The sequence below is a fragment of the Hippopotamus amphibius genome, chromosome 9, assembly GCF_030028045.1.
Source record: "Hippopotamus amphibius kiboko isolate mHipAmp2 chromosome 9, mHipAmp2.hap2, whole genome shotgun sequence".
Taxonomy (NCBI): domain Eukaryota; kingdom Metazoa; phylum Chordata; class Mammalia; order Artiodactyla; family Hippopotamidae; genus Hippopotamus; species Hippopotamus amphibius.
The window spans coordinates 33948825-33961109 of record NC_080194.1 but is presented as its reverse complement, the minus strand read 5'-3'; the positions used below and the strand labels follow the sequence as shown (position 1 = coordinate 33961109).

The window sequence follows — 12285 nt, the reverse complement described above, 5'->3', positions numbered from 1 at the left end:
CATTTCTTCTTTTATAAAAAAAAACTTAAGTTGACTATTAAATTATGCCAGAAAAATGAAAAAGATCTTTTAAGTAGATTCAGCATTTTGAAAACACAATTTCCTATCAAAAAAGTAGTTGTCTAAGTGGTATAAGAATGTTCTTAAGAAAATAGTAGGGCTTCCTAGGTGGCGCAGTGGTTAAGAATCCGCCTGCCAATGCAGAGGTCACGGGTTCGATCCCAGCTCCAGGAAGATCCCACATGCCGCGGAGCAACTAAGCCCCTGTGCCAAAAAAAAAAAAAAAAAAAAAAAAAAAGAAAATAGTAAACATCTAAATCCTAGACAAGAAGTACTCTCTGTCCTGAAAGACAAGTCACAGAGGTTGTATTTGTGCCATTATAAATAGAATTCTATTTCCTAATAATTGTTGTGTATATATTTCCTTTATTATCTCCAGAGGAGAACCAGATGACAATGACTACATCATTTAAAAAAAAAAAAAAAAAGGAAAACACTGGTTTTTTGCTTTTATTTCTTTAATTCTATTAAAAGCCATCTTTAATTCACCCTACATTAGAAGTTCTTAAAACAACAATCTGTGCAGTTAAATTCTAACTATCCCAAGGGAAGCTATTCCTACTACTTCCCAGGAACATTTCATCATTCTAGACTCAAGCATTTGCAGCATTTGTAGTAAATTAAAATATGATACCATTCATCATTTTACCAGATTGGCAAAAGTTAAACTGACAATACCCTGAGCTGATGAAGAGATTTAAAAGGGGGAAAAAAAACATGCATATGTCTTGCTACCAGAAGTGTAAATTGGCAAAATTTATAGAGGTCAATTGGTAATATGTTTCAGAAGTTTTTAAAAAGTGCATGCCTTTTAAACCAGGACTTTCATTTCTCAAACTTCATCCAACAGAAATGACAAGCAGTCAGGAGACATATGTAAAGTAAGCCTGTCCGCTGCAACACTGTTGGGTAATACTGAAAAAATTTAAATGACCTACATATCATTTGGTTATTTGGCACTGGTAAATTGGTTAAATAAATTATAGTATATTCATGTATCACTGAGGGTCCAGTCATAACAGGCACAATTCATTTTTTGAAAAGAGAGTATATAGCTATTAAGAACAGCATATATCTTCATTTATTATCATAGATGTGCAAAACACAGATTTGTTTGTATGCCTGCACTGGGTCTTGCGGCACGCAGGATCTTCACTGCAGCACGTGGGATCTTCAGTTGTGGCATGCAAACTCTTAGTCATGGCATGTGGGATTTTCCTAACCAGGGGTCAAACCTGTGCCCCTCCATTGGGAGCACAAAGTCTTAGCCACTGCACTACCAGGGAAGTCCCGGGTTTTTGTTGTTGTTGTTGTTGTTGTTGTTGTTGTTGTTGTTGTTGTTTTGGGGGGTAGAGGGGAGGGGGGTTGGTTTTTCAATTTAAGAAACACTTTCAACTTTCTCTGTCGAGTACAATGTTAGCTGTGGACTTGTCAAAAATGGTCTTTATTATGTTGAGGTATGTTCCTTCTACATCCAATCTGTTTAGAGTATATATTTTAAAAGGATGTTATATGCTGCCAAATGCTTTTTCTGTATCTACTGAGATGATCAAATGACTTCTATCTTTCATTCTATTAATGTAATGTATCACATTTATTTATTTGCATATGTCGAACCTAAACCAGTATTTTCAATCAAAGGAGCTAACTGGTCATATACTAAAATTTTTTCTTTTTTATTGGAGTATAGTTGATTTACAATGTTATGTTAGTTTCAGGTGTACAGCAAAGTGAATCAGTTATACATATATCCACTCTTTTTTAGATTCTTTTCCCACATAGGCCATTACAGAGTACTAAGTAGAATACCCTGTGCTTTAAGGTAGGTCCTTATTAGCTATCTATTTTATATATAGTAGTATGTATATGTGAATCCCAGTCTCCCAATTTATCCCTCCTCCCCTTACTCCCGGCAACCATAAGTTTGCTTTCTACCTCTGTAATTCTATTTCTGTTTTGTAGATATTTTCTGTTTAACATGTCTTCATTTCAAAAGTTTCATGTTGATATACAAATGGAGTTCTTTAATTTTCCATTTGAAAGTAGTTACCTTGTCACTGCTATCAATTCTCTCCACTTTTATCATATTTTGACAAGACTTCTTTCACATATGTGATATGGTTTATATTCTAATCTTCATTGCAACTGTACAGGAAGAGTTATTTTGTCCTTATCTTAAAGCATAAGAACTATGTACCCAAACCTCCCCCTAAAAAAAAAATATCTTTCTACTGCTAGATCATCATTCAGATGCACTTATTCTGAGTAATCCATATCTCATAATCTTATCTATACCACTAATTTTTAACAGTTTCTAAAGTAAAAAGTATCCATTTAATTTATTTTTCCTTAATCTCTTGGTATTTAGAGAATAAGGAAAAAGATATTTTTCCTTAACCCCCCAAAAAATAAAAATTTACCTCAAAAATTCTGTATTATTTTGAACAACCTAAGATAATTCTCTTAAAAAAAAAAAAAGGATGATTAGTATGGCAGCAGAGGAGATGAGCTGCTCAGATCTCCTTTCAAGAAAGAACATAAAATACACCTGTAAGGAAGGTAAATAGCTCTTAGAGCCTTCAGGTTCTACCACAGCTTTTTAGCCAAAACCACAATCTTCCCAGGCATATCCCAACCAATGACTGTGCATTGTTGGGATACTAGGACCTGGCCATTTCTACCTAACATGGGACTCCTCTAAGACACAATCTTTGCTCTAGAGCTCCCCACTGACTTGGCTGGGACTCTGTACAGAGTTAACTGCTGTACAGAAAATTAATCAAGCTAGGACACTGGCTTAGAAATTGGCTCAGAAAAAACACATCCTTGGTGTCAAAGTAAAACATTTGCAGGGGTAAAAACCACGACCTCAATCAATATCCCAAATAAAATGGTAAAAGTCTTCAGTATATTTGTTTTTGATATTTTATACCAATCTTTTTTCTCCCTGAAGATTCATTCATTATTTTGATACAAAAAAATAAACGCTTTAACCTGTAAAGAGTATCACTTGTTTTCGTAATGTTGTAGAGCAATATTTTCTAAATCCCATCCTTTAAGTACCCGTGGAAGAATCCAAGGGGGTACTTAGAGAAATAAATGTTTGTTTTGAGGTGCTAAAATTATAGTTTTATATTTGGATCTTTGATGAATAATAATATTATTATATATCAGTATTAAATAATTGTGTCTGTTGAGTCCTTTGGGAAGAAGATGCCAAGATGGAGCTAGAAGTGCAAGAGATGTACTGGAGAACAATGCCTGTGAAAGATTAAAGGAGGCAGGATAGGGCCAGGAAAGCCTCCTCACTGATGCAGCTCTGACAAAGTCTCAGCCATGTGAACAAGGAACATTTTTTAAAAGCCAACTGAGAAACCTGACCTACACTAAAACCAAGCCTAAAGTTATATGAACTTCTTTCCTTTTGTAAAAAATGAGAAAATACTTTCACATCATTATTTTCTTATCATTTCTCTAGTTCTTCACAATTCCCCAATGACTATCACTGACCACTCCCTAGGACCATACTGATGATGCCCCAGAATTTTATTAATCCATGACAGGAAAGCTGAATCATTATTTCATCTACACAATCCAACACGAGTATCATCATCCAACATGAGTAGTAATTTCCTTTTTAAAAATGATAACCAAAAAGGGTACCAAAGAAGAAACTTAAAATAACTAATGAATACTTGAAAAAAAATGTTCAATTTAAATAGTGTTTCACTTCTAGTAATGTATAGTCAGTAATTTAGACCAGCTTTCCTGATGCTAACAATTAGACAAGCTGAAAAACATTAAAATCATCTGATTATAGGCATTAGAGTAAGCAAGACAGAAAGAAAAGAATCATAGGGCACAGATCCAGAAGGAGAAGAAGGAAACCTAGAAGTAAGATCAGCATTTTGAGCCACTTTTCCCCTAGCACAATTCTGCGAATCCATTTTAAGATTCAGAAGATAAGCAGAGCTTTTCACAGGTAGGTAGGAATAGAGAACAAATACTGGAGTCCACCAAAAAAGGTAGTACAGTTAAACACCCTGCAGTGTTTAGAGTCCATACCCTGAAAGGCTACTATCTAGGAAGCCTAAAATAAACTGACTATCCTTGGGATTACAGCCCCAACTCAAATCATCTCAGTACTTAAAACCGGATTAAGGTGATACAGAATCACTAGGGTCCCTACCCATCTGCCAGAAGCAAACATAAATCTTCATCTTAAACCTTCAGTTATTTCTATACCTTTTCTATTTCTAATATCCAATGCTCAATGAAATATGACTAGGCACAGAAGGAAAGGTTTTTTTAAAAAGCAACAATAAAGCTCCCACAGGAATCCAGAAAAGAGCATTATTAGAAACAGACTGCAAAACACCCAAGCCTTATGCCTATGCATAAACTGCTATAAGAATGTTCCTAGCAGCTTTATTTGTAATAGCCAAAAACTGAAAACAACCTAAACGTCTTTCTAAGGATGAATAAATCAACAAATCTCAATTTTGTCAATCTGTCAAATAGCCATACAATGGAATACTACTCAGCAATAAAAAGAAACTATTTGATCCACACAACCACATGGATTAATATCAATATAGTCATGCTGAGGGAAGGAAGCCCCTCAAAAATGTACAACATTCCTTCTTTGGACCTTTAAATGGGCAAAGCTCAAAGTTATGGGAATAGAAAACAAGACACTGGACTTCAACGAGTACACGTACAACATGCACAATGTTGTACACTTACATAAATTTCCAAAAATCACTGTTTAAACAATAGCTACAATTTCCTATAGCATTTAAATTTTAAATAGAATTATACTACAACAGCAGCACACAAGTCAATAGAAATAAATGAAGTTAAAGTATTCTAAAGTCCTTACACTAGCTGGAAAAGGGTAAAATTATCTATTCATATTATTAGCCTTTGATAATTCAGAGAAAACTGAAAGCAATTGTGAAGAAACCTGAGACATTTCATTCTTTTTTTTTTTTTTTTTGGGGGGGGGGTACATCAGGTTCAATCATCTGTTTTTATACACATATCCCCGTATTCCCTCCCTTCCTTGACTCCCCCCCCTCAAGTCCCCCCCCACCCTCCCTGCCCCAGTCCTCTAAGGCATCTTCCATCCTCGAGTTGGACTCCCTTTGTTATACAACAACTTCCCACTGACTATTTTACAGTTGGTAGTATATATATGTCTGTGCTACTCTCTCGCTTCGTCTCAGTTTCCCCTTCACCCCCCGCCCCCTCCCATACCTCGAGTTCTCCAGTCTATTCTCTGTATCTGCATCCTTATTCTTGTCACTGAGTTCATCAGTACCATTTTTAGATTCCGTATATGTGAGTTAGCATACAATATTTGTCCTTCTCTTTCTGACTTACTTCACTCTGTATGACAGACTCTAGGTCTGTCCACCTCATTACATATAGCTCCATCTCATCCCTTTTTATAGCTGAGTAATATTCCATTGTATATATATGCCACATCTTCTGTATCCATTCATTTGCTGATGGACATTTAGGTTGCTTCCATGTCCTGGCTATTGTAAAGAGTGCTGCAATAAACATTATGGTACAAGTTTCTTTTGGGATTATGGTTTTCTTTGGGTAGATGCCCAGGAGTGGGATTACTGGATCATATGGTAGTTCTATTTGTAGTTTTTTAAGGAACCTCCAAATTGTTTTCCATAGTGGCTGTACCAACTTACAGTCCCACCAACAGTGTAGGAGAGTTCCCTTTTCTCCACACCCTCTCCAACATTTGTGGTTTCCAGACTTTGTGATGATGGCCATTCTGATTGGTGTGAGGTGATACCTCATTGTGGCTTTGATTTGCATTTCTCTGATGATTAGTGATGTTGAGCATCTTTTCATGTGTTTGTTGGCCATCTGTATGTCTTCTTTGGAGAAATGTCTATTTAGGTCTTCTGCCCATTTGTGGATTGGGTTATTTGCTTTTTTGGTGCTAAGCTTCATGAGCTGCTTGTATATTTTGGAGGTTAATCCTTTGTCCGTTGTTTCATAGGCAATTATTTTTTCCCATTCTGAGGGTTGCCTTTTAGTCTTGTTTATGGTTTCTTTTGCTGTGCAAAAGCTTTTAAGTTTCATGAGGTCCCATTCGTTTATTCTTGATTTGATTTCCCTGATTCTAGGAGGTAGGCCATAGTGATCAAGACAGTATGGTACTGGCACAAAAATAGAAAGGAAGATCAATGGAATAGAATAGAGAACTCAGATGTAAGCCCAAACACATATGGGCACCTTATCTTTGACAAAGGAGGCACGAGTATACAATGGAAAAAAGACAGCCTCTTCAATAAGTGGTGCTGGGAAAATTGGACAGCTACATGTAAAAGAATGAAATTAGAACACTTCCTAACACCATACACAAAAATAAACTCCAAATGGATTAAAGACCTACATGTAAGGCCAGACACTATAAAACTCCTAGAGGAAAACATAGGCAGAACACTCTATGACATACATTTCATTCTTAAATTCAACAAATACTTACTGAACGCCTGCTGTGTGCCAAGCACAAAACTAGGCACTATGTACATACATCAGTGAACAAAATAAACTACAAACAACTCAAAGCCTACCAACAGTAGAATGGATAAATACATTACAGTTTGTTCATAAAATAGAATACTACACAACAATGAAAACAAATCACAATACACATAACATGGATGAACCTCAAAACATAATGCTGAGTGAAAGAAGAAAGACAAAAGAATACTTACTATATTCCTCCATTCATACGAAGTTCAAACACAAGCAAGAGTAATCTATGGAGTTATAAATCAGAAGTATATCTTTGGAGAGGAGGAAGGGTTAATGATTGGAATGGGGCATAATGAGGGCTTCTGGGGTACTGATAAGGGTCTGTTTCTTGAACTGAGTGGTGGTTACATGGGTGTGTTCATTTGGGGGAGTATTTACTGAGCTGGGTAGTTCGTGTACTTCTGTTTAAGCATGCTGTAATTTCATTAAAAGTTTTTTAAAAGATGGTGCAGTCTATATGTACTGACATGGAAAACTTTAGAGCATATTTCTGGGAAAATTAAGTTCTGAGAAAAAGAAGAAACTACTGAATAATAGTTTTATCTCTTTTTATAAAAATATATTGCATATATACATTATGCAAAAAAGAATCCTGAGAGGGTGCACAACAAAATATCAACAAGAGTTATATCTGAGTGGCATAAATATGGGTGGCGTTTTTCTTCCCATATTGGTCTGTTTTTTATCTACAACAAACATGGAAATCTTACATAATAAATATATTTGAAAACTAATTATAAAATAACAATAGCCTTTTTACCCTCCTTAATCTAAAGATAATTCATTTTGAAAGAGGAGATCACAGCCAATTGGGAATAGAAAAGCTCTGCTTTCTCTGACAATCTACTAACAGCACCTCAGTTTCAAACAGCAGGACTATTCTTTCTATCTTTGTTACTACTGCTACTAAAACAATTTTAAAAGTTTTTTATGGACTTAAGTGTTTGTCACAAGCTTCATTACAAGCTTTGGCCTTCTTCACACTATTTTTATACTCCAGTGTCTCTCATTTATATTCATCTTTGTTTATATGGCTGTCCTTGCTCTTTTTTACATCCTTTCAGTATCTGCACTCATCAATACTCCCATCTTATTTTACCTTCTGTTCTCATGACTTTTTTTAGAATGTCTTGTATTCTTCACAGAGCCAGACACTAGAAAATTTCACCAACTCCACACTATCCAAACATCAAATTCAGATGTTTCTCAGCTCTCCCTGTCACTGAAAGTACATAACTCTTTTATAGCTAACTATAAAACATTACAAACCCTTTCAATGTAGTTACCCAATATTCAACACTTTATGCGCTTCATTTGGGGATTTTTCTAACACCTAAAATAAAATGCATACATATATTTACCACAGCAGTTTATAATTATTTAACTTAATATTACATAAAATTTATAAAACGAGAGAAAAATACAAAATTCGACCACTTTAACACAACTTATTTTGATGTACTTCCCCCTTTCATCTCTCTTCATTTGGGTGTGTTTCAGAGCTGTAATTATTTTGTATATATGATTTTAGATTTTCACTTTTTTCCCAACTATACCATAAGCATCTTTCCATATTTCTATACACTCCAACAACATTTTTAATTATAATCATTCCACTGTTGCTGAAGATTACCAGCTACTATAAATAATGCTGCAGTAAACATCTTTACACAGCAAGTTTCCCAAATTTTGTATAATATTCTTAGGTTATATTCACAATCTTCCCGAAGGCATTATGGAAAAGGTGGTACTTGAATTAAAGGATAGAGAATTTTGGGAACTCCCTGGCAATCTAGTGGTTAGGACTCCAAGATTTCACCGCCGAGGACGCAGGTTCAATTCATGGTCAGGGAACTAAGATCCCACAAGCCATTTAGCACAGCCAAATAAACAAACAAACAAATAAATAAATAAATAAAGGATAGAGAATTCTGAATAGAGAAGAGAAGGACTCAGGACAAGCAAGGTCCTGAATCTGAGCTCTGTGGGGAATACAGAGTGGTGTATTCCAATTCAGTTTGGCTGGTGCATTATATTTATGTGAAGGAAAACAACAATAAACAAAAATTGGAAAGAGGGGATGAAGCAAGATAATGGAGGAATTTTACAATGGAGGGTAACTAGTGTTTTTCTTTTTTAAATAACACACAGGTTAAGGTAACTGATATGTATTTCTCAAAATTAGTAAAACTCTTAAGTGGCTCTGAATATGTAAATGGTGCTTATAACGTTTTTTATTTAAAGATCTACCTTAAATCATAACATTATAAACCATTCTCTATATCAGAACTTTTGTTAAGCTTTAATCTTTTTCAGGTTCCCTTCTAAAAAGTGAGTTGATTCAAGGGAATGAGAAGACAAGCCACAGGCTGGGAAAAAATTTTTGCAAAGAAAACCTAAATACACATTTCTCCAAAAAAGACATATAGATAGCCAAGAAGCACATAACAAGATGCCCAACATCACAAATTATTAGAGAAATGCAAATCAAAACTACAGTGAGGTACCACCTCACACCAGTCAGAATGGCCATCATTAAAAAATCTACAAATAACAAATCTTGGAGAGGATGTGGAGAAAAGGGAACCCTCCTACACTGTTGCTAAGAAGATAAATTGGTGCCACTATGGAAAGTAGTATGAAGGTTCCTCAGAAAACTAAAAATAGAATTACCACATGATCTAGCAATCCCACTCCTAGGCATATATCCAAACAAAACTATTAACTTAAAAAGATACATGCACCCCTATAGTCATAGCAGCACTATTCAAAACAGCTACGACATGGAAGCAACCTAAATGTCCCTCAACAAATGAATGGATAAAGAAGATGTGGTACATATATACCATGGAATACTACTCAGCCATAAAAAAAAAAAAATGCCATTTGCAGAAACATAGATGCAACTAGAGATTATCATACTAAGTGAAGTCAGAAAGAAAAAGACAAATATCATATGATATCACTTATATGTGGAATCTAAAATATGACACAAATGAACCTACCTACAAAACAGACTCAGGGGCACAGAAAACAGGCTCGTAGTTGCCAAGGGGGAGGGAGTTGGAAGAGGCATGGAATGGGAGGCTGGGGTTAACAGATGTAAGCTATTACATACAGAATGGATAAACAACAAGGTCTTATTGTATAGCACAGGGAACTATATTCAATATCCTATTATAAACCATAGTTGAAAAAATACTAAAAAAGAATGTATACATATGTGTAATTGAATCACTTCGCTGTACAGCAGAAATTAACATTGTAAATCAACTACACATCAATAAAATAAAAAATATTTGATTTGCAAACAACATACCTGATAAAGGACTGTTATCCAAAATGTTTTTAAAAATTCTCAAATACCAACAGTAAGAAAGTGAACAACCCAATAATTTAAAATGGGTAAAAGATCTAAACAGACACCTTTCCAAAGGAAATATACAGAGGAGCATATAAACATACGAAAAGACATTCAATACCATATTTCATTCAGGAATTGCAAATTAAAATAATGAGATACCATTACACACCTATGAGAATGGCCAAAATCCAAAACACTGGCAACATTAAATGCTGACAAGAATGTAGAACAAAGGAAATCTCATTCATTTCTGGTAAGAAGGAAGAAAGGTAAAGCCTCTTTGGAACACAGTGTAGCAGTTTCTTACAAAACTAAACATACTGTTATCATAGAACCCAGCAATTGTGCTTCACAGTATTTATCAAAAGAAGTTGAAAACATGTCCACACCAAAACCTGCACATGGATATTCAGAGTAGCTTTATTCATAATTGCTAAAACTCAGAAGCAACCAGTATGTCCTTCAGCAGGTGAACGGATTAATAACCTGTGGCATATCCAGACAATTAAATAATATTCAGTGTTAAAAAGGTATGAGCTATCAGTTTATTGTATGTCAATTGTATCTCAATAAAAGTTCTTAAAGAAAAAAGAAAAAAAAAGGTATGAGCTATCAAGCCAGGAGGAGACATGGAGGTAACTTACATGCATATTACTAAGTGAAAGACACCAATCTGAAAAGGCTACATATGGTATGATTTCAACCATATGACATTCTGGAAAAGGCAAAACTATGGAGACAGTAAAAACATCAGTGGTTGCCAAGAGTCAGGAGAGACGGAGGGATGAATAGGTGGAACATAAAGGATTTTTAAGGTTGTGAAACTATTCTGTACGATACTATAATGACAAATACAAATCATTATGTATTTGTCAAAACCCACAGAATGTACAACAGCAAGAGTGAACCCTAATGTAAACTACAGATTTAGGGTGATGATAACGTGTCAACGCAGGTTCATCAACTGTAACAAATGTCCCACTCTGGTACAGGATGTTGATAGTGGGGAAGGCTGTACATACCAGGGTAGAAGGTATTTGGCAACCCTGTACTTTCCCCTCAATTTGCTATGAACCTAAAACTACTCTAAAAATTAAAAAGTCTTTTGCTATTGCTGTTTTTGGTTTTGGTTTTTTCTTGCAATTTTATCGAGATATATTTGTAAACTCTTTTTTTAAAGTGAGTTGATATCTCAAAAGCACCTAAGAGTCCCAGATGCAACAGAACAGCAGTTCATTAATGCTTCATTAAATCCTAGCTTGATCAAAAAATTACAAACATCAAAATAAGCATGCTAAAAACCTGTTCAAGTTAAGCATCAAGGTCTTGACTGGGATTTACATTACAAGGGTGTATTTGTCTGTTAAAACTTAAATTGTACACTTATGCTCTGTGTATTTTATTCTTTACAAACTAACATCCAGGAAATTCTGAAATTTTAAAATGATTTTGAAGAAACTTGATTGGGTATTATAGTCCAAAAGCAAATAAAATTACTATACGTGAAGCTGATTTTTTTTTTCTGTTTCAAAGTTTTAAAATAAAGGAGAGGTGCTACCAAAGATACAATAATTAGCCACGCAAAAACAGAGAGAAAGGAAAAAACAGGAAAGGATAAAACACAAGTTTGTAAGCTGAAAAGCAACTGGATAAATTTAGCTGAATTAGCTCACCTCAGAACACTAAACCCTAAACCGTAGGGAAAATGACAAGAAACTACCCAATTTACACTTCAGAATGCTCAACAAGCTCTGGCAATACCAAACAAGACTGGCGATACCAGACAGTTATAGAAGTGAAGGGTGGGTGGGAACTGTACGAAAGCCTAGGTAAGAAGCAGTTAGAACCCCAGATACCCTCCCTTCTCTATACAGCTAGACGACTGTCCTTGCTGCATTCTAGCAGAAGAGTGGAGGCTTGACATCAGGAAAAAATAAAAGAGAGGGTAACTCATCTGTGGGAATACTTAGCAATTGAGAATAAGGATTTCAAACTGAACAGAGAAGAAATGCTTTAAAAGTTTACATAGTGAGTGCTATAACCCCAAACGATCTTCTCCCTGGCTCCCAAAATTCTGGCAACCAAACCTATACCTCCCAGGCAGGAGATTGGAAGATCCTTCTCTGGGAAATCTGACAAACCCAAAAGACCAAGGGAGGCTTATCAAACGCAATCCCAGCAAGATCGTGCAACAGTGAAGGCCACAGTCCAAAACAATAGGCACAAGATCAATGAGGAAGCTAAGGAAAGCTTCTAACATGGAAGATCAAAACAAAAACGCGGTCGGGGGG

At 35.3% G+C, this 12285-nt stretch overlaps 1 protein-coding gene across 4 annotated transcripts in view; it reads right to left on the bottom strand.

Annotated features, from left to right (window-relative positions):
* SBF2 (SET binding factor 2) overlaps positions 1 to 12285 on the bottom strand; it is a 440997-nt gene that overhangs the window by 392424 nt on the left and 36288 nt on the right. The window lies entirely within an intron of this gene.